The sequence below is a fragment of the Leopardus geoffroyi genome, chromosome A1 (genome assembly GCF_018350155.1).
Source record: "Leopardus geoffroyi isolate Oge1 chromosome A1, O.geoffroyi_Oge1_pat1.0, whole genome shotgun sequence".
Classification (NCBI taxonomy): Eukaryota; Metazoa; Chordata; class Mammalia; order Carnivora; family Felidae; genus Leopardus; species Leopardus geoffroyi.
In genome coordinates, this window is record NC_059326.1 from 108,153,037 (window position 1) to 108,180,373 (window position 27,337).

General features: G+C 38.1%; 1 protein-coding gene and 2 pseudogenes across 3 annotated transcripts in view; 1 reads left to right on the forward strand and 2 right to left on the reverse strand.

Annotated features, from left to right (window-relative positions):
* The window catches only part of LOC123579068, a 43,979-nt pseudogene extending 38,736 nt beyond the window's left edge, over window positions 1-5,243 (reverse strand).
* CDC42SE2 (CDC42 small effector 2) overlaps window positions 1-27,337 on the forward strand; it is a 188,855-nt gene that overhangs the window by 108,166 nt on the left and 53,352 nt on the right. The gene's annotated exons all lie outside the window — the stretch shown is intronic.
* Window positions 2,412-5,126, reverse strand: LOC123603212 (annotated as a pseudogene).

Genomic DNA, 27,337 nt, shown 5'->3' on the forward strand with positions numbered 1-27,337 from the left:
AGGAGTGTGTGGGGGGAGGGGCAAAGAGAAAGGGAGGCACAGAATCTGAAGCATGCTCTGGGCTTTGAGCTGTCAGTACAGAGCCCAGTGTGGGGCTTGAACTCATGGACTGAGAGATCATGACCTGAGCTGAAGTCAGATGCTTAACCGACTGAGCCACTCGCGCTCCTAATGATCTGTTATTGACTGAGGCTAGGGTTGTGGAAGAAAAAGAGTATCCATCATCTCTTGTAATTAGCTGTTTGATGGAGACTCCTTTTGAGCCTTTGGTACTTCTGAAGCTGGTAAAACAAACAATTGTGGGGAACCTGGAGTCTGGCAGTCCTTAAAAAATATATATATAAATTTTCACTAATCAGTTTTTCCTAATAAAGCATTAGGAAATATACACACCTTATGCCTTTATTTAAAATCTTTTTGTTTTCCTTATTCAGAATCTTGGGGCCAGATATATTTGTGGGGGTTTCACAATTCTTCAGATTTTAGAAAGGTTAATATAGTGCATACACTGTGTATTTATATCTTTTAACTTAAGGGACAAGTTGGTTTCTGTTATTAAAAATACAAATAATAGGGGTGCCTGAGTGGCTCATTCGGTTAAGTGTCTAACTTTGGCTCAGGTCATGATCTCTCAGTCCATGAGTTCAAGCCCCGTGTTGGGCTCTGTGCTGACAGTGTGGAGCCTGGAGTCTGCTTCCGTTTCTGTGACTCCCTCTGTCTAACTCCCCCACCCCGACCTGCGCGCGTGCACACTCTCTCTCTCTCTCTCTCCGTGTCTCAAAAATAAATAAACATTAAAAAATTTTAAAGGAAAAATGCAAATAATACTTTACATGAGTAAATGCCAAGTTCTGTACACTTTTCAACATTATCTTAATTCTTGAACAAATTTTTTTTTCTAATAGCAATAAAACATGAAGACCATCCATTTTCTTTCTTTACTTTTTTTCTTCTTTCTTTCTTTTCTTTTGTAGGCTCTACACCCATTGTGGGATTTGAACTCACAACCCCTATAGATCAAGAGTCGCATGCTCTACTGACTGACTGTCTATTCATACTATCAGAACATAACTTTATGCACATTTTAAAAATCCCCTTTAATTTCATTTTACCTACACGTCCCCCATCTCTTTTCACTCATTTCTCAAACCTCTCCTTGCATTGCCCACATCTTTACCAGACTAAAGAATCTATAAGTAATTAGTTCTGACACCTAAATAGAGCTTAGAAAGTCAAAGTGCTCTCTCCCAAAGGTTTCCTCACTTCACTGATAAGTCTTCAAAAAAGAAACGCTCTTCACTCATTCTTTATATTTCACTTTCACATTTCATCAGCAGATCAGCAAGTGTATTTTTCTTCTCATTCTAAACAAGATTAGAAAGATTTCTACTGAGCATCTTGATGCTACACCCACAAGTCTGGAGACTCTGGGTACTCTTCTGCTCTTAAGAAGGTCCTTTAATGGAATAAAAGTCTATATAATTTGTGGTTGATTTCGGTCCATACTGTGTTGGATAATCAGTAAATAGCTGGAAAGTGAACTTAGTCATCATCAAAATAGGATCTTCATAGCTATCAGGAGACTGCAAATACAGTTCTGCAAATACAATTCTGTTGAAATCATCTTTTTCTTTTTTTAAAAAATTTATTTACGTAATCTCTGCATTCCATGTTGGGCTTGAACCCATAACTCTAAGATCAAGAGTCACTCTTAAAACTGAGTCAGCCAGGCACCCCTCTTTTGAAATCATCTTGACTACAATACAGCTAGTATCCCGTAGCCATCTGTTTTGTTTTCTTGCTAGTGAGTAATAGGAACTGATGTAAATTGGTGAAGATTTGCTGGAGCCTGAGTATAAGCTTTTATATGTGGTTTCCTTTTGGCTCTTAAAATACTGCATAGGTGGCTGGATCCTGTTGTATTCAGAGTGAGGGTCTCTGATTCTTAACAGTATTCGCGTGGAGGAAGTGCTGCTGACGGACTGATGGGTGGCATCTGTTGGTTAGTGGTAGACAAGGAAGGATGTGAATTGAATTGGTCTGCAATGTACAGCGAAGGCGTAAAAAAATGGTTTTGATTGCATCCATCTTTTTTATGAATGCTTTGGAGGTCCTAATATTGCTATAATGTATTCAAGAGCTGGGCTGCTGCCTTTACCACTTTGAGACATGATCTGTCTCCTCTGCCTTTGGTTGTGTTCACTAGCTTTTCTTTCTCCCTTGAGTCAACAAGGACTTTGTTGTTCTCCATGATTTTGCTAGTGACCTCGTGCAGAGGTTTTTTGTTTCCTTCCTTCCTTCCTTCCTTCCTTCCTTCCTTCCTTCCTTCCTTCCTTCCACAATTCCAGTTTATTGGGGTAGTAGTAATTGATGCCTGCAGCTGTATGAAGTGCTCCATACACAGAACTGCATCATGAAGAGAGGAAGGGCCTGGAATGCAGACAGAACCAGCCCAGCCTCAGTCTGTAGAGTCCTGTGGGTGCCTGCATCCGACCCTGCATCTGCGGGTTACTACTGAGTGAGCTGGATACAGGCTGGAGGGACCTGGTATAGCAGATGGCTTCCGTGATCTCTTCAGACAGCACATGAGGACCAGGGCTACTGGGAAGCCAGTTGGTTAGGTCTCATGGTATATTTACCTGTGAGCTTCTTGTTCTGAACATCTTGCACCATATTCCTGAAAGCAATTGCTTCACATGGAGTAGCTCTATCATTACCTGCCCTTAGAAGTTCTGTAAGGATGGGCAGCCCTTTTTCTTTGTGGATGGCCACCAGGATGTATGCTGTAAACATCTAGTTTCCAGAAGACTGCTTCTGGAGAGATCTAGCAGAGCTTTTCAGGTTGGCTGGGTTGGAACTTTCTGGTGGAAGAATCAGATACCGTTTTATCATTGTTGGATGCCACAGCATCTCGTCCCCTTGGAGAACTTTGACAACTTGGGGATATGACCAACTTCATCTCATTGATCTTTTTATGTCCTTCTCTTTTTCTTCTCCCCCTGTCAGCCTGGCTCTATGTCCTTGCTGGGAGACTCTTTTCCTAGTTAAGTCATCCCAGCAGCCAGGCTGATAGGATAGGTTTCTTGGGGGTGCAAACACAGTTCACCAAAGTGTTGCTGTTGTGATTAGATGTGTTCATACATGTGCGAATCACATGCTGATGTGAGTCTGCCAGCCCCTCATAGGATTGCATTTGCTTCTTCCCTCCCTCCCTCCCCTACAGAATTAGGCAGAACAAGTGATGTCTGATTATGATCAGCATCAAAAGAAGAATTACTGCATTCAGAAGAACTGGAATATTCACACTTTTTGTTAAGGTTGAGAGAGTATCTCAGTGGATTGTCACCTTTACAGTATCCTATGGAGCTAAATTCCAAAGAACTCCTATACAAATTTCCTTACTTTATCAGTAGATTTTCTTACCAGTTGGAACGAGGCAGATATCTCACCAACATTCTTGATTGGTATTTTATTTTTCATCTGTAAGACTGGCAAAAAGGAGGTTTCAGAGAGCACCACAGCATTCCGCCAAAGTTCCAAAACTCTTGTCATCAAGAAGGTGGACCAAATGCTTGATTCTTCCTAACCTATACACCACCTTCTGCACTTTATTGTTGCCAGAGCACAGGTGATGCAGGTAGGCCACTGCATCTGCCTGAACTGATGGGAAGGGTGTTGCAACATGTGAGCGACTTGACCCAACTTCTGAACATGCCAGGCACTCCCTGGGGTCTGTCTGAATACGGTCTATTGCTGTGGATCTTGTGGTGCCATCATCAGCTGGTGCTGCATGGTGAAGCCTGTTACATCTGCAGTCCTGCACTCAGTGTTGGATTGGACTGTAGGGCTCTGTGTGGCTAGCTGTTGTGTTCAGAGCATCATTATTTTTTTGGTATGTAAGGGTGCTTTGTTGTCTGGATATCATTTGCACATTTTCAATACTTACTGTACCTGTGCAATACAGTGCTGCCTATAATCCTTAGAGCTCCATGGTTTCGTGGTTTGGTTTGCGATAACCTTGGGCTGTACTGGGTCTTCCCTCCATATATAGTAGTGATGAGCAGTTTGGGAGACACAGCAGAATGAAGGTCTTGCCCAAGTTGGTTGGGCTGAGTAGCCTAGGAACAGTAAGCCTGTCAGGCTGTCTGGCTGATGAGGAACCATACTTGTAATGGCACGATGCTGCTGTCCACATTGTTTTGTGTCATGAACAGTCCTTTTCAGTGAAGGTCCCAGATATGTGGTATAGTGGTCATCACTGCAGGACAATGACCCCACTTGGCCTTTGGATGGGGAAGCTGCTTGAGCTTGACCATCAGGGTCAGTGGGGACCCTGCTCTGGTGGCAGTTTGGTACTGAGGGATTGGTCTTTTGGGATTGGAGGAGTGTAGGGTGGTGACTAATACAGTCTGATGTACAACTGTTGGGGAGATGACTCTCTGTTTAGAGTATGGAGACGCTGCCCACTGAGTAGGTAATGGGGTGGAGGAAGATGCCTTGGGGTTCGGTGGTCGGGAGTCTCAGTGACGGAGAGCCAAATCTACTATCCAGAGAAGTTCTCACTGACCCCTTTGAGGAAGACATACCTGTCCTGGTAACATAAGAACGACTGTGCTCTAGATGGAGCTGAACTAACTCTTCTCATGGCCTGATTGGCTACTCATGGTTGAACTAGTGTTTGTCCTTCAGCTCTTGAATTACTCACTAAATGGTTACTGGTTGAACTGTGAGCGAATGCCGTGGTCTCTTGTGTGTCTTACCCAGATTCTGGCTGTCTTGGAAACTCCTTGCTTCCTGGTTTTCACTGTCAGAATAAGAATTCATTTGTGTTAAACTTCTTGAGTTACCCAATGATCTTTCATGGTGAATAGAGGGTCCCTTGTGCTGACTCTGTCCTGATGAGGTTGTTGTTGGGATGGATGGCATCAAAAACTCTAGGTTTGTTCATATCAGTATTTGCACATCTCTTGATCTCCAAGGAGATGACTGCTTAGGTGAGCTGCTCCTTCAGGGAAGCTAGAACAGTGGTGGCTGTGATATAGGGTTTCAGGCCTAGGCCAGTGTAGGCAGTTTTCTTTGTGTGGTTGCTCCTCCTCCTCCAGTGAGGCCTGCTCAGTGTTGGGCATTTATTTCTTTTTCTAGATTAGACAGGGTTTTTTGTCACTCCAGGAACCAGGTACATCCGCCTGAGGAGTAGCTGCTGTGCTACCCTCCAAAATTTGAAAAGCGAGCAACGGCTCCCCAACCCTCCTTTCCCTACACACCCCCTTCGCTGAAACAGCTCTCCCACCAGCCACAGGGGTGGTAGCTACCTTGCCCCTCTGCCCCGTGCCTGTGGAGTTAGCTTTGCAGCCAGCATTGATAAGGACTCAGTCCTAGAGGCCGCTCTTCATCTTTATACTTGAAAAAATTTAGAGACATTAGGTGACTTTATAGCAGTTTATGCAGCTAGGAAGTGGTAGAATTGAGATTATAATCCATATCTGTTTGGCTCTGAGATCCATGTGTGTATTAACCTCTGTTGCACTGCCTCTTCATTGTGTTGTATTCCTTAAACTCACCTATTTATTAACATTAGTAAGATTATTATTATTGGAAAGTTTAATCAGCTAACCTAACTAAATTAACTTAACATTTCTTTTTTTTTTTTAATTTTTAACATGTATTTATTTTTGAGAGACAGAGAGCATGAGTGGGGAGGAACAGAGAGAGAGGGAGACACAGAATATAAAGCTGTGAGCACAGAGCCCAATGTGGGTCTGGAACCCATGAACTGTGAGATCATGACCTGAGTCAAAGTCAGATGCTTAACCGACGGAGCCATCCAGGCGCCCCCACTTAATATTTCTAATAGTCTTGCTGATTGACTTAGCTTTTCTGGAATAGTGTCCTTATTTATAAACATACATAATAATGAATTTTGCTTATCCTTTTCAGACTTTTATCATATTGGTTCACTTACTAGTTGCATTATCTAGAACTTCTAGAACATTGTAATAACAGTGAGCATCTTGTTAATTAATTTAAAACATCTGATGTTTCACTAAATGCTTACATTAATTGAATATAGTTTTTCACCACTGAGCATGATGCCAGCCCTTAGTAGTATTCTTCATAAATAAAATAGGAAAGAGAGCAAAGTACTTCTGTTTTATTAAGAGTTTTTTAAAAATTCTATTTGGATGTCTATGTAGGCCAGATTTTAAAGTCTTAATTGTTGCTGTGTCATAATTGCTGAAACTAAAAATTAATGTTATTTCTACCTACTTATACCGCACTCATTTTTAATCTCTGATAATGTATACACGTCTTACCTCTGGCAGTATTCATTTTTGTACATTTAAAAAATAAGTTTATTATAATTTATAACTTGCTGAGTTGTATTTATTTTAAATATATATTTAAAAATTTTTATGTGGGGCTAGCATGTAGTAGGAGTTCAGTGAATATATGTTCAATATGTTAATTTTTATAATTATCTGATTAGTGAGGCATATTGATAATAAGCCTGTATTATGACTAATGATAGGAAAATGTTGTATCAATTTTAGAAGTGGAAAAAACCCAGAAAATAGATATGTAGTATTGTTGTAGTTTCCTGGTTTCATGGTCATTTAGCTGATTTCTGATCCTACCATTTTCCCATTCTGACTTGATAGCATTTTGTTGTAGGTACCACTCTTTCAGTAGTTCGCTGGTGGGTTTAGGTATTTCTCTTAGTTCTCTTGCACTAGCGCTCTCTATCTCTCTCTCTCTCATTCTTTCTCCCTCCTTCCATCCAACCCTCCCTCCGTCTCTCTCTCTCTCTCTTACACACACACACACACACACACACACACACACGAGGACTAATTCATTTACCAAATGTGAGAGAATGAGGAAATATGCATATTATAGAAAATTATTAAAATACAGAGGTAGAATGTGATTGTCCCATTCAAATATTGCCCCTGAATGGTTCAGAGTTTCTCCTGTTAAACTTGCAAATAGCTATAAAGGAGGAGTTTGGGAGATATCTAAGGAATGGAATAATTGGAATTACTCTTCAATTTTGTCAGTATGATCCAAAATATCTGTCTCTATCTATAGCTAGAAAATATTTTTGAAAGTCTTATAATAGTGTTATAGTTTAAGGGAATGGAAACTGATATTAAACTTCTAGTTATTTTGGTTAATGGTCTAGGGTATAATTATCTGGACATAATTGCCATTTGAGGAGCTATGCTTTGCTTAAGTAAATAGAATTGGTGGCTCCTTGTTGGGCCCACTCAGCAGCTAACCATAGTATAATAATCCTTACCACAGCAGCTGGAATTTATTGTAGCTATTGCTGTATGTTCTCACTGTAAAGGCTGTGATTTCTGTGAGGAAATCAGAAAAGCAGTCCTTTTGTGGTTTTGATTAAAGAGTGTTTTCCTGGCAGCATGAGAAAATGCTCTGCTTGTTTTGTGCTCTGTAGATATAAGATGTGCTTTTACAAAAGGAGCCATTTCTTTAAAAAGTAGTCCTATGCAAGATACCTATTTTAATTTTATTATTAACCATCTAATAATTGTGAATGGTTTTAATGCACATGTTCACTGAAGAAATGCTTATAGGGAATGATACTAATTAAAGGAAATGTGTTGATCTTAGGGTGGGTATAGAAATTTTCCACTCAAGGCCACATTCCTATGGTTATCTTTCTATGGTTTTCTTTAAAAATGGTTGACCCATAGAACTCAGAACAAGTTGAGTACTGTGTATACTGTCTTTGGGTGTTTTATTTTAATTACAGTGTTGTTAACATACAGTGTTATTTTACTTTTAGGTATACAGTATAGTGATTTAAAAATTCTTTGTATTACTCAGCGTTCATCAAGATAACTGTACTCTTAATCCTCTTCACCTATTTCTCCCATCCCTTGACCCATCTCCCCTTTTGTAACCATCAGTTTTTCTCTATAATTAAGAGTCTGTTTTCTGGTTTGTCTCCCTCTTTTTTTTGCCTTGCTGATTTGTTTACTGGATTCCACATATATGCGAGATCATCCAAGATTTGTTTTTCTCTGGCTTATTTCACTTAGCATTATGCTTTCTCATTCCATGTTGATACAAATAGCTAGATTTTATTCTTTTCTTATGGCTAACATTCCTGTGTATGTGTGTGTGTGCCACATCTTTTATCCATTCATCTGTTGGTGGACACTTGGGCTCCTTCAATAGTTTTGCTGTTGTAAATAATGCTGCAATAAACATAGGGGTGCATTTATCCCTTCGACTTAGTGGTGTTATATTCTTTGAGTAAGTAACCAGAAATGTGGTTACTGGATCATGGGGTAGTCCTATTTTTAATTTTCTGAGAAACCTCCATGCTGTATTCCACAATAGCTGTACCAATTTGCAGTCTCACTAATAGTGCACGAAGGTTTCTTTTTCTTCACATACTTGTCTACACTTGTTGTCTTTTTTATTTTTGACAGGTGTGAAGTAAGATCTCATTGTGGTTTTAATTTGCAGTTTCCCTGATGATGGATGATGTTGAGTATCTTTTCATGTGTCTGTTAGCTATCTGTATGTCTTTGGAGAAGTGTCTATTCATGTCTTCTTCTGCCCTTTTTTGTTTTTGTTTTTTAAGAGAGAGAGCATGAATATAGGGGAGAGAGGCAGAGAGAGAGAGACAGAGAGAGAGAGAGAGAGAGAGAGAGAGAGAATCTCAAGCATGCTCCACACTTAAAACAGAGCCTGACACAGGACTTGATCCTGTGACCCTGGGATCATGACTCTAGCCAAAATCAAGAGTCGGATGCTTAACCAACTGAGCCACCCAGGCACCCCCTATTCTTCCCATTTGTATTAAAAAAAAATTTTTTTTTTTAAGTTTATTTATATTGAGAGAGAGCAAAAGGAGGGGAGGGGTGGAGAGAGAGGGGGAGAGAGAGACTCTCATGCAGGCCCCACACAGAGCCCAGCAGAGTTAGCTTAGAGCTTAATGTGGGGCTTGATCTCAAAAACCATGAGATTATGACCTGAGCCAAAATCAAGAGTCAGATGCTTAACAGACTGAGCCACCCAGGTGCCCCTACCCATTTTTCAATTGGATTATTTGGTTCATTTGGTGTTGAGTTATATAAGTTCTTTATATATTTTGGATACTGTTTATTGAGTGTGTCATTTGCAGGTATCTTCTCCATTCAGTAAGTTGTGTTTCAGTTTTGTTGGTTGTTTCTTTTGCTGTGCAGAAGCTTTGTAGTTTGAAGTAGTTCCAGTACTTCATTTTTGGTTTTGTTTCCCTTGCCTCAGGTGACATATCTAGAAAAATGTTGCTATAATCAGTGTCAGAGAAAGTACCACCTGTGCTCTCTTCTAGGATTTTTATGGTTTTAGGTCTCACATTTAGGGTCTTAGTCCATTTTGAGTTTATTTGTATATAGGGTGTATGAAAGTGGTCTGGTATCATGCTTTTGCTGTAGCTGTCCAGTTTTCCCAGCACTATTTGTTGAAGAGACTTTTTCCAGTGCATGTTCTTGCCTCCTTTATTGCAGATTAATTGACCATATGATTAATGGGTTTCTTTCTGGACTTCCTACTCTTTTCCATTGATCTGTGTGTCTGTTTTTATCCCAGTACCATACTGTTTTAATCACTATGGTTTTGTAGTGTCACTTGAGGTCTGGAATTGTGATACTTCCAGTTTTTCCTTTTTCAAGATTGCTTTGGCTATTTAGGGTCTTCTGTGGTTCCATAAAAATTTTAGGATTTTTTTGTTCCAGTTCTGTGAAAAATGCCATTGGTATTTTCATAGGGATTGCATTAAGTGTATAGATTGCTTTGGGTAGTGTAGACATTTTACCTGTGTTTGTCCTTCTAACATATGAGCATGGAATCTCTTTTCATTTGGTTGTGTTGTCTTCAGTTTCTTTCATCAGTCTTTTATAGTTTTCAGAGAACAGATCTTTCACCTATTTGGTTAAATTTATTCCGAGGTATCTTACTATTTTTGCCGTAGTTGTAAATGGGATTGTTTTCTTAATTTCTCTTTCTGCTGTTTTGTTACTAGTGTATAGAATGTTGTGAATTTCCATACACTGATTTTATATCCTGTGACTTTACTGAATTCAATTATCAGTTCTAGTGGTTTTTTGGTGGAGTTTTCAGGGTTATCATGTCATCTGCAAATAGTGACACTTTTACTTCTTTACCAGTTTGGATAGTTTTCATTACTTTTTGTTGTCTGGTTGTTGTGGTATTGTCTTTGGGTTTTAATGGTAGATGGGGAAGAGTAAATTTTACTCTTTAAAAATTGACTAACACTTTCATGCCTGATTACTTACATTCCTAAATATTATAAGCTATAGCTACATTTTTCTGATTCCTTCATATATTTCAGGCATTTAACAAAGCGGATTTACCAGTAAACAAATTTTCTTAAAACATAAATAATCCTTAAATGTCCAATAAATTATACTTGCAAATTTAGCTTATCACATTTTCTTATCTGTTAAATACCTTTATAAATAGAACATAAAATACCCTAATAGTAAGTTGTTAAAGTATATTTAATGGCAATAAAATGTTAATGCTGTAGCTTTTGTTTGACCTCATCATTTCTGTATTGATTTCTGTATTTTCCTGGAGTTCTAGAATTATCCACTGAAAAGGAAACAGTTACTGTCAAGCCTAGCTGAGGTAATTTGGTTAAAAATCAGGATTGGGATGCTGTTATGAGTAAAGCTCTTAAGGTCAAAAACTATAGAATTTGAATGGATTTCTGGGGAAAGAAACTTGATAGTGGCTAGGACCTAGATACACCTGCCAAGCCTGAGCTGGCCTTGGTTAGCATGCGTGCTTTTCTTAGGTTGAATGGGTTCACTTAATGGGACCTTTTGAGTCCTCTTCTTTTAACCATTTACTCAGACAAATGGGTTTGGATTTTATGCATCTTTGTACTTACCTGAAATGCTGGTCTTTTAAATGAGTTGAAAGTAGGGGTGGGAGGAAGATCTTTCCAAGCCCCAGTGTTATTTATATATTTAATTTCTCAAATTCTGGGTCCCACTTCATCCTGGTGCTCTAAGCCTGTAGTAAAGCACTCATTTTAAGTTCTTTATTTGGGATGGAATTCTGAACCCCTTATTTCCCTTTATTCATGGAATAATCTTATTTCAGCTGTAGTTCTCTACACCATAGAAAGTAATGTGGAGAACAGTTTCTGCCTCTGGGAAAAACTTCTGTTGGTCTCACTAACCATGATATATTCAATGTGCTGAATGGGAAAATAGGCATCCAAGAATACTTTATCCAGTAGGCTTCATTCAGAATTAGAAAGAGGGAGATAAAGAGTTTCCGGGACAAAAACTAAAGGACTTTGTGACCACTAAACCCACCCTGCAAGAAATATTAAAGGGGAATCTTTGGGAAAGAAAGACCAAAAGCAACCAAGACTAGAAAGGAACAAAGAAGGGGTGCCTGGGTGGTTCAGTCATTTGAGCGTTTGACTCTTGATTTCAGCTAGGGTCACAATGTCAGGGTTGTAGGGTCAAGCACTGAGTGTGGTGCCTGCTTAAGATTCATATTCTGTCTGTCTCTGTCTCTGTCTCTCTCCCTCTCTCTCACTCTTTCTTCCCCCTACCCCCTACTCGTGCTCTCCTTCCCTCTTTTTCTTTAAAAAAAAAAAAAAAAAAATCCTGAAACAACGACTTTATAGGTAATACAATGAGTTAAATTCATATCTATTAATAATCACTCTGAATGGAAATAGAAATTTAAAATATGATAAAAATGCATTTCAGATCAGAGAAAAGGATTTTTTGTTTTTTTTAATTGCAGTATATTATAGCAGGGTAATGGTCCACAACAAACAAACAAAATAGATCCTTCTCTTCAGAGGAGGAAAGCAGATTTTTACCCCCCTTTATGTTATTGGAGTTGAGGAGGCATTTTTCAAAGATTGGAAATGCAGATACTCTAGTGGATTGTTAGTGGGTGTGTAGCTTGGTATATTCTGTTAGATTTGAAAAATATCTGTGAAAATCTAAAATACCTACTGAAATTTAAATCTACAAATTCTTTGATCCACCACCACAGATAAATGCTCTAGGTTTTGGGTTCACTCTGTCATATTCCACATGTGTGAAAGTACAAGATTATTTCATGCATTATGTATGTGAAAGTAAAAGGTGAGAAACAACTCAGCTTTATACCTCTTGGAGATTGTTTATACCCATGTGATAAAATTTAGCCTTCAAAATTGAGGTAGGCAGTTTTTAAAAAGTTCTTGATATTGTCTGTTTTCCAAGGGAAGTATTAAGTGAAAATAGCAAGGTGCCAAATGATATATGCAGTCACATGAAAATATTTTAAAAAGGAAATGATACATATTTATATTCTTTTGTATGTATAGAATACTTGTGAAAGGCTACACTAGAAGTTGATACTAGTGGCTGTGTCTGTGGAGGAGAACTGGGTGGCTAGATAATGGTGAGATTTATTTTGTCATAATCTATTCTTGCATCTTTAGAGTTTTACACTATGGTAACATATTGTTATATTACTCATGTGACCAAAAAGAAACCTATAACACACACACAAATTAATATGTAATACTGAGTAATAAAACCTCTTTATCCTAATTTTCATCTTTATCAACGCATCAGAATTTCTTAAGGGTGAAACCTTACATTACATTAAATTACATTAAAAAGTTTTTTTTTTAATTGTGATATAAAACATACAACAAAAATTACCATCTTGGGGTGCCTGGGTGGCTCAGTCTCTTGAACATCCAGCTCTTGATTTTTGCTCAGGTCATGATCCCAGGATTGTGAGATTGAATTTGGTATCAGGCTCCCTGCTGAGCATTGAGCTTTCTTGGGGTTGTCTCTCTCTCTCCCTTTGTCCCTTTCCCCTGCTCACACAGTCTCTCTCTCCTAAAATAAAAGTTGAAAAAAATATTTAAAAAAAATTACCATCTTAACCATTAAAAAAATGTCTATTTATTTTGAGACAGAGAGTATGAGCGGAGGGAAGAAGCAGAGAGAGAGGAGAGAGAGAATATCCTAAGCAGGCTCCATGCCATCAGCATAGAGGCTGATAGGGGGTTTGATCTCACGAACCATGAGATCACGACCTTAGCTGAAATCAAGAGTCAGATGCTTAACTGACAGAGCCACCCAGGCGCCCCACCATCTTAACCATTTTTAAGTGTATAGTTTAGTAATATATTCACATTGTTGTGAACAGATCTTCTTAACTCTCCTCTTGCAAAAATGAAACTCAAATACTCATTCATCCACTTCCTTTTACTTTCTATTGCTAGCACGTTAGAAGTTTCTCTGAATTTGAGTACTTTAGATGTAAGTAGAATTGCTCATATAAGTGGAATCATAACAGTATTGGTCTTTTTGTGACTGGCTTATTTCACTTAGCATAATGTTTTCAAAGTTCATCCATGCAGCATGTGACAGGATTTTTAAGACTATTGAACAGTATTCCGTTATATGTATAGATCACATTTTGTTGGTGAATTCATTGGCTGTTGGATATTTGTCTTCCTTGCCCCTTTTGGCTCTTGTAAATAGTGCTGCTGTGAACATGAGAGTGTACATATTCTTTGAGATTCTGCCTTCAGTTCTTTTAAATATATACCTGATATACCTAGGGGCGCCTGGGTGGCTCAGTGGGTTAGTCGTCTGACTTTGGCTCAGGACATGATCTAGTGGTTTGTGGGTTCAAGCCCCGCGTCAGGCTCTGTGCTGACAGCTCAGAACCTGGAGCCTGTTTGAATTCTGTGTCTCCCTCTCTGCTCCTACCCTGCTTACACTCCATATCTTTCTTTCTCTCAAAAATGAATAAACATTAAAATAAATAAATAGGGGTGCCTGGGTGGCTCAGTCGGTTAAGCATCTGACTTTAGCTCAGGTCGTGATCTCATAGTTTGTGAGTTCAAGCCCCCCACATTGTCACATCCTCTGTCCCTCTCTCTCTCTGCCTTTCCCTCTCATTCTGTCTGTGTCTCTCAAAAATAAATAAACGTAAAAAAAAAAAAAACTTAAAAAAAGATACACATACGTACATACACACACGTGATGTACTTGAAAGTGGGATTGTGGATCACCTAGTGGTATTATTTTTCAATTTTTGAGGAATCTTCATATTGTTCATTACAGGAGTTGCACCATTTTACAATTTTACCAACAGTGTGCAAGACTTCCCAATTTATTCACAGTCTCACCTATATTTAACTTTTTTTTATACTAGCCATTGTAATGGATATGAGGTGATCCCAATATACATTTTTAACAAGCATTATAGTCATAAATTCCTTGCATATTTAAAAAAGTTTATCAAGTATATTTAATCTGATTTCATTTTGATCACCTAGAATGAAACAAGTAGTCAGTTTTTACAACCATTGCTCAGTATGCTTTGTTGTTAGGTATATGTTCTATAATCAGATCTTAAAGGGATAGTACCCTTTACTGTGCCTTTCCTGTTTTTTTCTTCTATTTAACCATGATTGAATGATCCAGGAACAAACTAGGCTATACTTAACCCAAATGAATTATGCTAACTTTTCTCATACATAGTTAAAAAAAAATTTTTTTTAATGTTTATTTATTTTTGAGACACAGAGCATGAACGGGGGAGGGTCAGAGAGAGAGAGGGAGACACAGAATCCGAAACAGACTCCAGGATCCGAGCTGTCAGCACAGAGCCCGACGTGGGGCTCGAACTCAACGGACAGCGAGCTCATGACCTGAGCCAAAGTCGGACGCCCAACCGACTGAGCCACCCAGGTGCCCCTTCTCATACATAGTTTAAATTCTCAGGTTCTGCATGTTATAAGAATTTCAACTGTGTACCAGCATTAAAAGTATGATGTTTTAATAAAAAACTATGTCATTTTTCCTCTGCAAGGTAGAATTAGATCTCTGTTTACTTTTTTAAAAAATGTTGATTTATTTTTAATGTTCATTTTTGAGAGAGGAAGAGAGCTCATCTGAGCCAGGGAGAGGCAGAGAGAGAGAGCAGGACAGAGGGTCTGAGTGCAGGCTCCTGCACTGACAGGAGAGAGCCTGACGTAGGGCTCGAATTCACCCACCCAAGAGGTCATAATGTTAATCTAAGTTGGCCGCTTAACCAACTGAGCCACCTGGGCACCCCCGCCTCTGTTTACTTCTAATTGAAAAGTTTTACCTTCATGGTCTTGACAGTTTGGTGTTAACTTTTCTCACAAGATGAATTCAGTCATAAATTTTTTTTTTAAGAGCAAGGTCAGGCAGTGTTGAAGGATTTTATCCAGACAAAAAAAGTACATGAGATCCTAGTGAAAAATGGAAAAAGGGTATAAATTGCTTTTCAGGTTTTTTTTTCTCCTCCAAAAAAATTTTAGGGTCATGAGTGTCCTACTACAAAATACCTGGTAAAACATTTTCCATTTTAAGTAAATTAATTGCAGTTTTGTTTTCTTGACTTGAAGTGCCTGAAATCATTATTCTGGCATTATTATCATAGAATTGCTGCTTCTGTCTTGGAAGTAGTTATTCTTTGGAAGTAGTTAGTAGTAGTATTTAAAAGTATTACATCATTATGTGAATATCTAGCTGTAGATATATACAGCTGTAGCTGTAGCCTACAATTAAATCGTAAGTATTAGAAGTCATTTAAAAATAATTTTTGCTAGACTTCAAGTTTCACCACTGTGTAATTAACTTCTTTATGACTTTTCATTTGAATATTTAAGACTGAGCAGTTGCATTTACTGTACTTGGTGTGTGAGTTGGTAAAGAAGGGTGCTGAGTGGTAGTAAGGCTTGGGAAGGGTGGGGGTTTAATCCTGTCAGTTTTGAGAAAAGATAATGAAATCCTTTATATTCTTTTCCATAGACATGCATTTCAAAGACTTACATTTTAATAAGAATTGGTTGTGCAGCTGCAACCCTGGCAACATGGACTAGGAGAAAAGAATTGGGGCAGGATTCCAGAAATCAAGGCAGGCACTGGTCTCATGTGGAGCTGAGCTAATGAAACTGATAAAAATATAAACCACTTAGTAGAAATACGACCAGAAATAAGACCTTTCTTGGCCTAGTGGATGTTGAAATTTTCTGAACTATATTTTAATATTTACAAAATGAAAAAACTGTCATAAGGTGCTTACTCAATAAGAGTAGCTGCATTATATTCTCCTTTAGTATAGAAATGCCCTGTAAAGTCTGGGAAGCTAATACTCCTGTGAATTATATCTAAAAAGTAATTGTTGCTGGCCTATTCTTGGTAAAATATTTGAAGCACAAGCTACCAAGTTTGTCAGATTTTTAAAAACAGGTTTTTAAATTTTAGTAATTTAAGAAATACATGCTCATTGTAGTTTTAATGTACATTTCTCACGGTTATTGGACTCTTTAGATGTCCTCAAATAAAATTTGTTAAACATACTCTCTTCTCTCAACACTATGAGAGTGGCTCCTGTAGAATCTATCATTAAGCCATAATTTAATTATTACCAACATTTAGGTTGTGTCTGGGTTTTTCCCTCCTATCATAAGTAGTATTGCTGGGACGCCTCAAGCGTCTGACTTTGGCTCAGGTCATGATCTCAAAGCTTAAGGGTTCAAGCCCCACGTGGGACTCTGTGCTGCTAGCTCAGAGCCTGGATCCTGCTTTGGATTCTGTTTCTCCCTCTATTTTTCTACCCCTCCCCCACTCACACTCTGTCTCTCTGAAAAAATAAACATTAAAAAAAAATAAAAATAAAGAAGTACTGCAGTAAAACATTTTTTCTGCATATAAATATTTTGCATTTTCTGCATTATCCTCAATTATTGCTGGATTTTCAGAAGTCATACACATTAAATGTACACATTTTTGACAGTTTCTAAAAGTACTACCAATTTACATAACCTTAATTTTTTTCAGCAGTGAGTTTTTTTTCCCTTGTATCTTATCTGGCTCTTTGGGCTTTTCTTATTTTTTAATTTTCTTTAAAAATTTTTTTTGTAATGTTTATTTTTGAGAAAGGGCATGAGTGCAAGTGGGGGAGGGGCAAATAAAGAGGGAAATACAGAATCTAAAGCATGCTTCAGGCTCTGAGCAGTTAGCACACAGCCCGCGTCAGGGTTCCAGTCCACGAACTGTAAGATCGTGACCTGAGCCAAAGTTTGTCACTTAACTGATTGAGATACCCAGCTGCCTCTCTTTGGGCTTTTCAGTCGTGACTTCTTTTATCTTTAATTCTGGGAAAACTTACTCTCATCATTTTTTTTTTTTTTAATTTTTTTTTTCAATGTTTATTTATTTTGGGGACAGAGAGAGACAGAGCATGAATGGGGGAGGGACAGAGAGAGAGGGAGACACAGAATCGGAAACAGGCACCAGGCTCTGAGCCATCAGCCCAGAGCCTGACGCGGGGCTCGAACTCACGGACCGCGAGATCGTGACCTGGCTGAAGTCGGACGCTTAACCGACTGCGCCACCCAGGTGCCCCACTCTCATCATTTTTTAACATGTTTATTTTTCTCTTGAAATGTTTTATTTTTTCCCTCTTTCTGGAACTTCTCTCATGTGGTAATAATATCCGTCTAGTACAGTTATTTCCTGTCAACTCTAAAAGTAAAAGAGCCAGTTATTTTACTAGCAAAATGAGTTTATTCAGCATCAGTGAAGGAAATGCATTTTGGATTATATCTCAAAATGCACGTATGTAAAACCATATGCAAGTCCGGAGATGAGATAAGAGGAGAGGAGAGGAGTGTTACTTTATTGAGAAAAGGAGAAAGATGGGAGGGAGCTGCTTTGAAGGAAAGTCCTTTGGAGTAAAGCTTGAGTTGAGCATGATGATGGCTTCTCATTGGTTGAGGTGTATATTTTCTTATTGGCTGAGCTTGTTGCTGGGCAAGGAGAAATTATTCCTTCCTCCTTCTCTGGTGGCATTGGAATTAACTAGGAGTAGTAGGGCAGGAGACCTCCCCCTTCTGGTATCTGGACTCCAGTTTTAATGATAGTCCCTTGGTGTGCATTTCTGTATTGCACAGTTGAGGCATTCTGCCCCAGATGGTGTAAATTGTTCAGTGTTTGTCTTTATTTTACCTTTTTTTTCCTGCTCCAGATGTCTGTTTATTTTGATTGGTAAGGTAATGATCCCTTGGTTGGGGCAGGGGGAAGATCTGCTTAATCTAATAATATGTGGTGGAAATGGCCATCATCCAGACTTTGGTTTGTGTGAGTCCGGGTGAGTTTAAGGAGTGGAGGGGCTTGGGTCTCTGCTCAAATAGCCATCTTGCACCACCAAATTGCTCTCCTGTTGGCTGCTACTGCATCATTTTATGATCAGGGTTTATTTTATTTTTTTTATAATTTTTTTAAAGCTTATTTGTTTTTGAGAGAGAGAGAGAGCGAGAGCAAGAGAGAGCACGAATGCAAGTAGGGGAGTGACAGGGAGGGAGACACAGAATCTGAAGCAGGCTCCAGGCTCAGGCTTGAACTCACCACGAGATCATGATCTGAGCCGAAGTGGGATACTTGACCCACTGAGCCACCCAGGTGCCCCATCAGGGTTTATTTTTTAAACTCTTAGAAATGAGTAGTAATACGTACTGGAGATAAGAAATATGTATTGCTTATTAGAAATAAGAAATAACACTTACTGTAGGAGGAAATGTCCGTAAGATTGTAATTCACCATCAAATCTGTAGGGTTTTGGCAGGGTGGTGGGGGTACTTGACTGAATGGAACCCCAAAGTGAATTACATCTTCAGGAGATGAAATAGAAGATGGGCCTGTAGTTTCATGCGTGCTACATATTTGTATTTAACCTTGTTAGTAATAAATTTTTTTAAGTATTCAAATTACTCTGTTGTTAATTGCTATATTCCTGGAGCTTATTACTTGGTTATTGCCCAACAAATCTGTCATAACATACATATCATACAATATCATACATACATACATACATGTATGTATGGTGAAATCATTCAAAAATGTATGCTTTTTTTCTTTTAACTGTAGTGACATACCATATTATTAGTTTCTTATGTACAACATAGTGACTCAACCATTTTATATACATTAGGGAGTGATCACAGCTATAAATTTAGCTACCATTTACCATGATACAAAATTGCTACATATTAGTAACTATATTCCCTATGCTGTACATGGTATAATTTGTACCTTTTAATCCTCTTCCCTTATTTTACCTATTCCCTTATTCCTACATAAAATGAAGTCATGTGGTATGGTCTTTTTCAGTCTGACTTTTTATTAAGCATAATTCTCTCTATGTCCATTCTTGTTGTAGCAAAGGAAAGATGTCATGCTTTTTTATGGTTTATTCTAGCGTGTGTGTGTACACTACATTGTCTTTATCCATTCATATTTTGATGGACATTTAGATTGTTTCCGTATCTTGGATATTGTAATAATGCTTCAGGGGTTTGTATATTGCTCCAAATTAGTATTTTCCTTTCCTTGTTGTAACTACTCTGAAGTAGAATTGCTGAATTGTGTCATAGTCCTATTGCCAATTTTTTGAGGAATCACCAATCTGTTTTTCATAGTGGCTGCACCATTTTGTATTCCCACCAGTAGCACATGAGGGTTCCTTTTTTTCTACATCTTGGCTAACACTTGTTATTTCTTGTCTTTTTGATACTAGCCATTCTGACAGGTGTGAGGTGAGATCTCATTGTGATTCTGATTTGCATTTCCCTGATGGTTAGTGATACATATGTCTGCTGGCCATCTGTTTTCTTCGGAGAACTATCTATTCAGCTCCTCTAGTTTAAAGTTTAAAGTTTGAGGTAGTCCTGTTTATTTTTGCTTTAGCTACCCTTGCTTGGTGAGACACATCCAGAAAAATGTTCAAACTGATATCCAAAAGTTTACTCCCAGTGTTTTCTTCTAAGGAGTTTTGTGGTTTCCAGTCTTACTTTTTAAGTCTTTAATCCATTTTGAGATTGTTTTTGTATATGGCAAAGGAAAGTGGTCCACTTTCAGGGTGGTTTATTTGGTAGAGCATGTGACTCTGATACCAGGGTTGTGAGTTCAGGCCCTACGCTGAGCTTATAGCTTACCTAAGAAAAAAAGAGGAACAAGGAAAAACGAGTTTTGGGGTGCCTGGCTGGCTCAGTCGGAGCATGTGGCTCTCAATTTCAGGGTTGTGAGTTTGAGCCCTGAATTTGGCGTGGAGATTACTTAATAACATTTAAAAATATTTAAGGGGCATCTGGGTGGCTCAGTTAAGTGTCCGACTTCGGCTCATGTCATGATCTCATGGTTTGTGGGTTCAAGCCCCACATAGGGCTTTGTGCTGATTGCTCAGAGCCTAGAGCCTGCTGCGGATTCTGTCTGCCTTTCTCTCTGCCCCTCTCCCTCTCTTTCTTCCTCTCCCTTCTCCCTCTCCCTCCCCTCCACTCTCAAAAATAAACATTAAAAATGTTTAAAAAAAGAACTGGTCCCCTTTCATTCTTTTTTTTTTTTTCTTTTCTTTGTAATTTTCCATTTCCTCAACACCATTTATTCAGGAGACTTGTTTTTCCCATTGTATATTCTTGCCTCCCTTGTTGAAGATTGACTGTATTGGTATGGATCCATCTCTGTGTCTTTTTGTGTTAGCACCATACAGTTTTGATTACTGTAGCTTTGTAGTGTAATTTGAAACCAGGTATCATGATACATCCAGCTTTGTTCTTCTTTGTCCAAATCACTTTGGCTATTTGGGGTCTTTTGTAGTTTCATATAAAATTTAGGATTCTTTATTCTAGTTAAATGAAAAATGCCATTGGTATTTTGATATGAATTGCATTTAATGTATATGTTTCTTTGGGTATTTTAGACCTTTTAATATTAATACATGCTATCCATGAGCACAGGATATCTTTCGATTTATTTGTCTTCAGTTTCTTTTGTCATTGTCTTACAGTTTTCAGAGTACAGGTCTTTTTTACTTCCTTGTTTAAATTTATTCCTAGGTGTTCTTTTTGATGTGATTATAAATGGGGTTGATTTCCTTTTTTTTTTTTTTTAAGGGTTATTTATTTATTTTTTTAAAGTTTATTTAACTTATTTTGAGTTCACAACCTGAGCTGAAATCAAGAGTCAGAGCATGGGGTGCCTAGATGTCTTGGCTCAGGTCATGATCTCAGGGCTCGTGAGTTTGAGCCTCACGTCAGGGTCTATGCTAACAGGTCGGAGCCTGGACCCTGCTTTAGATTCTATGTCTTCCTCTCTCTCTGCCCCTCTGTTGCTTGTGCTCTGACTCTCCCTCAAAAATAAACACTAAAAAAACAAAAAACAAACAAACAAAAAAGACACTTAACTGACTGAGCCACCCAGGGATCCCTCCTTTTTCTGATTTTATTTATTTGAGCTCTTTCTGTTTTTCTTGATGAGCCTTGCTACAAGTTTACTAGTTTTGTCTTTTCAGAGAACCAGCTTTCAGTATAATGGATCTTGTGTATTCTTTTTAATATCAGTTTCATTTATTTCTGCTCTAATCTTTATTATTTCCTTCTGCTAACCTTAAATTTTGTTCTTTTTGTAGTTGCTTTAGGGGTAAGGTTAGAGTGTTTGAGATTTTTCCTATTTCTTAGGGTGGGCCTGTTTTGGTATAAATTTCCCTGTTAGAGCTGTTTTCATTGCGCCCCAAATATTATGGATCATTGTGTTCATTTTCACTTGTCTCCATGTGGTCTTTGATTTCTTCTTTGATTTCTTTGTTGAAATTGGTTGTTTAGTAGCATGTTGTATAGCCTTCACATGTTTTTTCTTTGCTTTATAGTGGTAGTCAGAAGCTGAACTCAAAATATTTTTGGGGTATGCTTGTATATGTTTATTATTATCAGGGAGATTTTCTTCTTTCATAATTTTCTCACTCGAAGTTATGGCCTTTTCTTTCTTAAAGAAGTCTCTCTAAGATTTTTTTGTAAGGCCAGTTTGGTAGCAGTGAACTTCTTTAGCTTTTGCTTGTCTTGGAAACTGCTTATCTCTCCTTTAGTTCTGAGTGATAACTTTGCTGTGTAGTGGTGTATTCTTGATTTTAAGTTGTTTCCCTTCAACACTTTGAAAGTATTGTGTCTCTCCCTTCTGGCTCATAAAGTTTCTGCTGAAAAATCAGTTTATAGCCTTATGAGCGTTCCCTTGTAGTGTTTAGTTTTTTTGTTTGTTTTTATCTTGATGCTTTTAAGATTCTTTAACTGCTTGGACTTTGATTGTAGTGTGGGTGCCTTTGGGATTCTATCTGCTTCCTGGATTTGGATGTCGGTTTCCTTTGTCAGGTTAGGGATGTTTTCAGCTATTTTCTTCAAATAAGTTTATAAATTTTCTGTCCCTTTCTCCTTGATTTCTCCTTTTTGGACCCTTATAATGCAAATATTAGTATGTTTGATGTTTTCTTAGTGGTCTCTTAAAGTATCTTCGTTTTTCAGATCACTTTTTTCCCCTCTTTTTGCTGTTTGGATTTGGTGTTACCACTATACTGTCTTCCAAATTGCTGATCTGTTTTTCTGAATCATTTAATTTGCTGATTCCCTCTAGTGTATTTTAAATTTTAGTGGTTGTATTTTTCCGCTTACTTTTTTTTCAAGTATTTTCCTTGCTTTCAAGTTCTTACTGTGTTTGTCCATTCTTTTCCTGAGCTTGATTAGCATTTTTAGGTAGTTACTTTTGAACTCTTTATCTGGTAGATTGCTTATCTCTGTTTCATTTAGTTCATTTTCTGAAGTTTTGTCTTGTTTCATTTGAAATCTATTCCCCCTGTCTCTTCATTTGCCTTAGTCTCTGCTTGTTTCTATTAGTTAGGTAGATCTGTTATAGCTCCTGGTCATTAAGTAGTGTCTTTATGCAGAAGCTGGCCTGTTGGGCCCTGTAGCTCAAATTCCGCTGGTCACCTGAGGCATGGGCTCCAGGAATGTTCCCTGTGTGGTGTGCATTTACCCTCCTGTTATGGATGGATTGATTGCAATGATGTGGACTTGTTGGTCTACGGGACTTTCCCCTTGTCTGGCTGTCTCTTGAGGTCTAGCCATCAACTGCTGCATGCATGATGGTGAATAAGGCTGGCGTGCCATTTGTGTGGCTGAGAAGCCCAATCAGGACTGTTGTAGGTGCACTGGTAAAGGGTCGGCCCACAGTGGGGCTAGATATCAGGCCGTGCTGTGACAGCTGGGGTTTCCTGATGGTGAGGCATGTCTTTTGGGCAGCTTGCTATGAGGTAAGGTCGTGTTTGTTTTGGGAGTTTTAGTGTATGGGACTGCTCCCCCAGGGCAGAATGTTTAGGAGGGTCTCAGGGCCAGCCAAGGCTACTTGGCAGTTATGGTGGGAGTGAATAGGGTGCTGCTTGGGAGGGATTCCAAGTTACATGAGTGGATTGGGTGAGGCAAGTACACAGGATAATGCTGGAGCAGGGTGAGTGGTGCTAGCATAGTATATGGAGAATGTCAGAAATGGTGCTTACAGGCCTGCTCAGTAGATGAGGGTAAGAAAACAGGCACCCATAAGCACTTCCCCAGAGAACATACCAACAGATTGCTACCCATCTTTTACATGCCCTAGAATTAGTCAGTGGATTTCCTTCACATGTAACCCAGGCACTTTTCAGACTGTAGTTTCTGTGCTGGGACTCTGAGCCACTGAGGTTCAGTGTGCCTTTTAAGAGCAGAGTCTTGGTTTCCTACTCCCCTCTGGCTCTTTTGGATGTAAATCCCATTGGTTTTCAAAGCCAGACACCGTAGGTGTCTCTTTCCAGTGTAGGCACCCTGGGATGTAGAGAACCATGTGGGGCTCAGACCTTCATTCTTCAGAGATGGCTTTTATATTTGTGATATTAATCCTTTTTTGTGGGTCATTAACACTGGGGTGTGGGTCTTGACTAAACTGCCTCTCTGCTCCTCCTTTTCTATCATTGTGGCTTTTTTTTTTTTTTTTTTAAATATCCCAGTGTGTATGATCCATTCTGTTAGTCTTGAGTTTATTGTTGAAGATAGTTCTGTATATATTTGTAGATTTTGGTGTTTCCTTGAGGGAATGTGAGGTCAGGATCTTCCTACTCCATTCTCTTGATCCCATTCTCTGAAGTTGGTTTCTGAGTTATCACAGGGTTACTGATTACATGATTTGTGTAAAGAAATATTTTTAAAAGATGCCAAATGTGAGTGTACTTTTTAATTTCCTCACTGATAGAGTGCACTTAAAGTTGAATGAAGCAATGGAAGACCACTGATAATAAGTTACAACAGGTATTTTATACTTTGTGTTTCACTATTCTTTGTGTTGTCCCCAAATTGAATTTTTTGACTGTGATCTTTGAGATTATCATACTGTAAGATGATCTGTTCTAAAATATTTCTTAGGTTTTTGTCTACATGTAAAGTCTCAACACTGTTCATAGAAATATATTAAATTTCATTTTAAGGGCTAGAGGATAAGAGGTGATAGAGAAGTATTTTTTCCTTATATTATTTTCTCTAGGCAACCAAAAAGGGCAATAGATTTTAACCACTGACTAGGATCCCACATAGATATATCTTTAACCTTTCATACAAATTCCAACTTAATTTTTCTCTATTTTAGTAATACACTGAATACATATACCTTATTCTTGTAAAGTTCATGTGTAAGGAAGGAGAATAGCAGATTTGAGTAATTTTTTTTTAAGATATTTTGAGGATCATTTAAAATACAAAAAATGCTTTAACTTTTGGGAATGTAATTTCACTGTGTTTTAAAAAATAATTGTATAGGAGCGCCTGGGTGGCGCATTCGGTTAAGCGTCCGACTTCAGCCAGGTCACGATCTCGCGGTCCGTGAGTTTGAGCCCCGCGTCAGGCTCTGGGCTGATGGCTCAGAGCCTGGAGCCTGTTTCCGATTCTGTGTCTCCCTCTCTCTCTGCCCCTCCCCCGTTCATGCTCTGTCTCTCTCTGTCCCAAAAATAAATAAACGTTGAAAAAAAAATTTATTAAAAAATAATTGTATAAATTCCCTTAGGGTGTTTATAATAAGAAAGCTTAAAAAAATTATTTTTTTGTTTTTATTGATTTTGAGAGAGAGAGGGAGAAAGAGCATGAGCAAGGGAGGGGCAGAGACAGAAGAAGAAACTCCTCAGAAGACTGTTCCCTGTCAGACAGAGCCCGACATGGGCTGGATCTCAAAAACCGTGGGATCATGACCTGAGCCGAAATCAGGAGCCAGACACTTAACTGACTGAGCCACCCAAGAGCCCCTTGTAAGAAAACTTTTTAAAAGATAAAGATAACAGCAAGTTTTGCCCTTTGACAGCTTGAATTTTTGTATTATTTTATCAGGGCAGAACATTAAGTTTTAATGAACTTAATCTGCCTGTAAGAGGTTTTACTAAAGAGTTTAGTGATTTTTCTTTTGGAAAAATAGAAACCCATTCTGACTCCAGGCAGCATATTGCTTCTTTGTACTCTTTTTTTTTTTTTTTAAGTTTGTTTGTTTATTTTGACAGCCACTGAGACAGAGACAGCACAGGTGGGGGAGGGGCAGAGAGAGAGAGAGAGAGAGAGAGAGAGAGAGAGAGAGAGAGAGAGAGAATCTTAAGCAGGCTCCATGCTGCCATTGCAGAGCCCAGTGTGGGCCTCTGTTCCCCAAAGAAGCCATAAGATCATGACCTGAGCCTAAACCTGAGCTTAAACCAATGAGTCTTCCAGGCGCCCTGCTTTTTTGTATTCTTAAGAACACAAGATACCATGTTTTGATTTCCAGTTGGTGGCATTGAATTAATTTTTTCTTTTCATTTCCTCTGTAAAATTAGAACAGAATTTCAGGATGGTATTTTCTAGAATTTTTTTTTAAAAACCTATGGAAATAGTTCTATGCATTTGTAGATAAAAAATCTGTTTGGTAGGTGTGAGAACAGTTTTTTGTGTAAGTTTTATCTTAATACCAGAAGCAATAGTTCACTTACACAGTATAAGGATTCCAGTGATTTTTACTTGTAATAAATATGATGTATCTTGATTGTTGTTCATTTGTAATAAAGCTAATGGTATATTTTTTGATACACCATTTATATAGGCCGTATTTTTCTACACTTGTTTCCTTTTCTTCTCTTTGTCTACCCTACCTCATTAGCCTTAGCAACATCTTTTTGGAGACCTAAGCAACTGTTGAAAGAATAAATTATGATAAGTTTGAGAGCTGTAAATAAATTCCTGTAGTCTGGTTAGTCTTTAGCAGTGGGCATACTTGTGTCACATGTGTTGTCATTCGTTTTTAACTTACTAATGATGAGAAATACATAAGTGAAATGTGATGTATATAGCTTTTTTGTTTGTGTTCATCAGCTCCATTGGAACTTAAAACATATTATGTACATATGTAATTCTTAGAAAAATTTTTTCTGTAGGTATTATTAGTCTCTAAGAAGAAAATCTGTGAATCATTTTAAGCTACAGAACAAACTGTATCTGGTGCTAGACCTTCTGTTGATACTGCCTGATGTTTGACTTGAGAAGAAACTTGATAACCTGATAACATAAGTCAGCTCTTACTTTGTGCCAGATCAGATATTAGGCACTTTGTTAATACAATCTGATGTAAATTTTTATAGTAGTGTTGGGGTGGAGAAATTTACAACAGCTAAGAGAACTCTTTAAGGAGTGTGACAGAGTTCTCTTATCCAAACAAATTAATCTTGTAAAAGTTTCTCCCAGCAAAAGAATCATTGACAGACGAGAATACCTCATTTATTTAGGGAAAGTATCAAGTTAACAAAAAGTTCTCAGGCAATTACCACAAAGCAAGTAGGAATCATATGTAAAACCACAGTGATCTTTTCTCTCTGGGATGAATCTGGAACACAAAATCAAAGACTGGTCTCTGCCTTACCTAGTTCTACATCCAGATAAGTGACCACAGTTTGTGTTCAGTTGACTTTCACATCCTCAGGGGATGGATAGGAGATTCCATGACTGACTAAGAAGCATGAATTACACATACTTCTCATTTTTCAGGCCTTTTAATTACCTCCCCTCAGCCTTTCTTTTGCAAAACAGACTTGGCACACAGTTCAGGCAGTAACTAGGTACTGAATGAGCATTCCCTTCTGAAAGTTTAAATCTGTGATACCAAGGTTTTCTATACCAAGAAGAGCAAACCTGACTAAATACAATTTATATATGAATGTATTTTTAAATAATTAGTAACTGATGAATTAAGTTAGAATTACTTAAAGTATATGCTGAGTATTCTTGATATTGTTAATCTTACTGTATGCCATAGACATACAAATTATATATACATTTATATTTGCTTTTGTGGAAAATATGTCATTACTGTCAAAGGGATTAATTTAATCGACTTAGGTAAGTTTTGTTTTTCTTTACTGCTCCTACTTT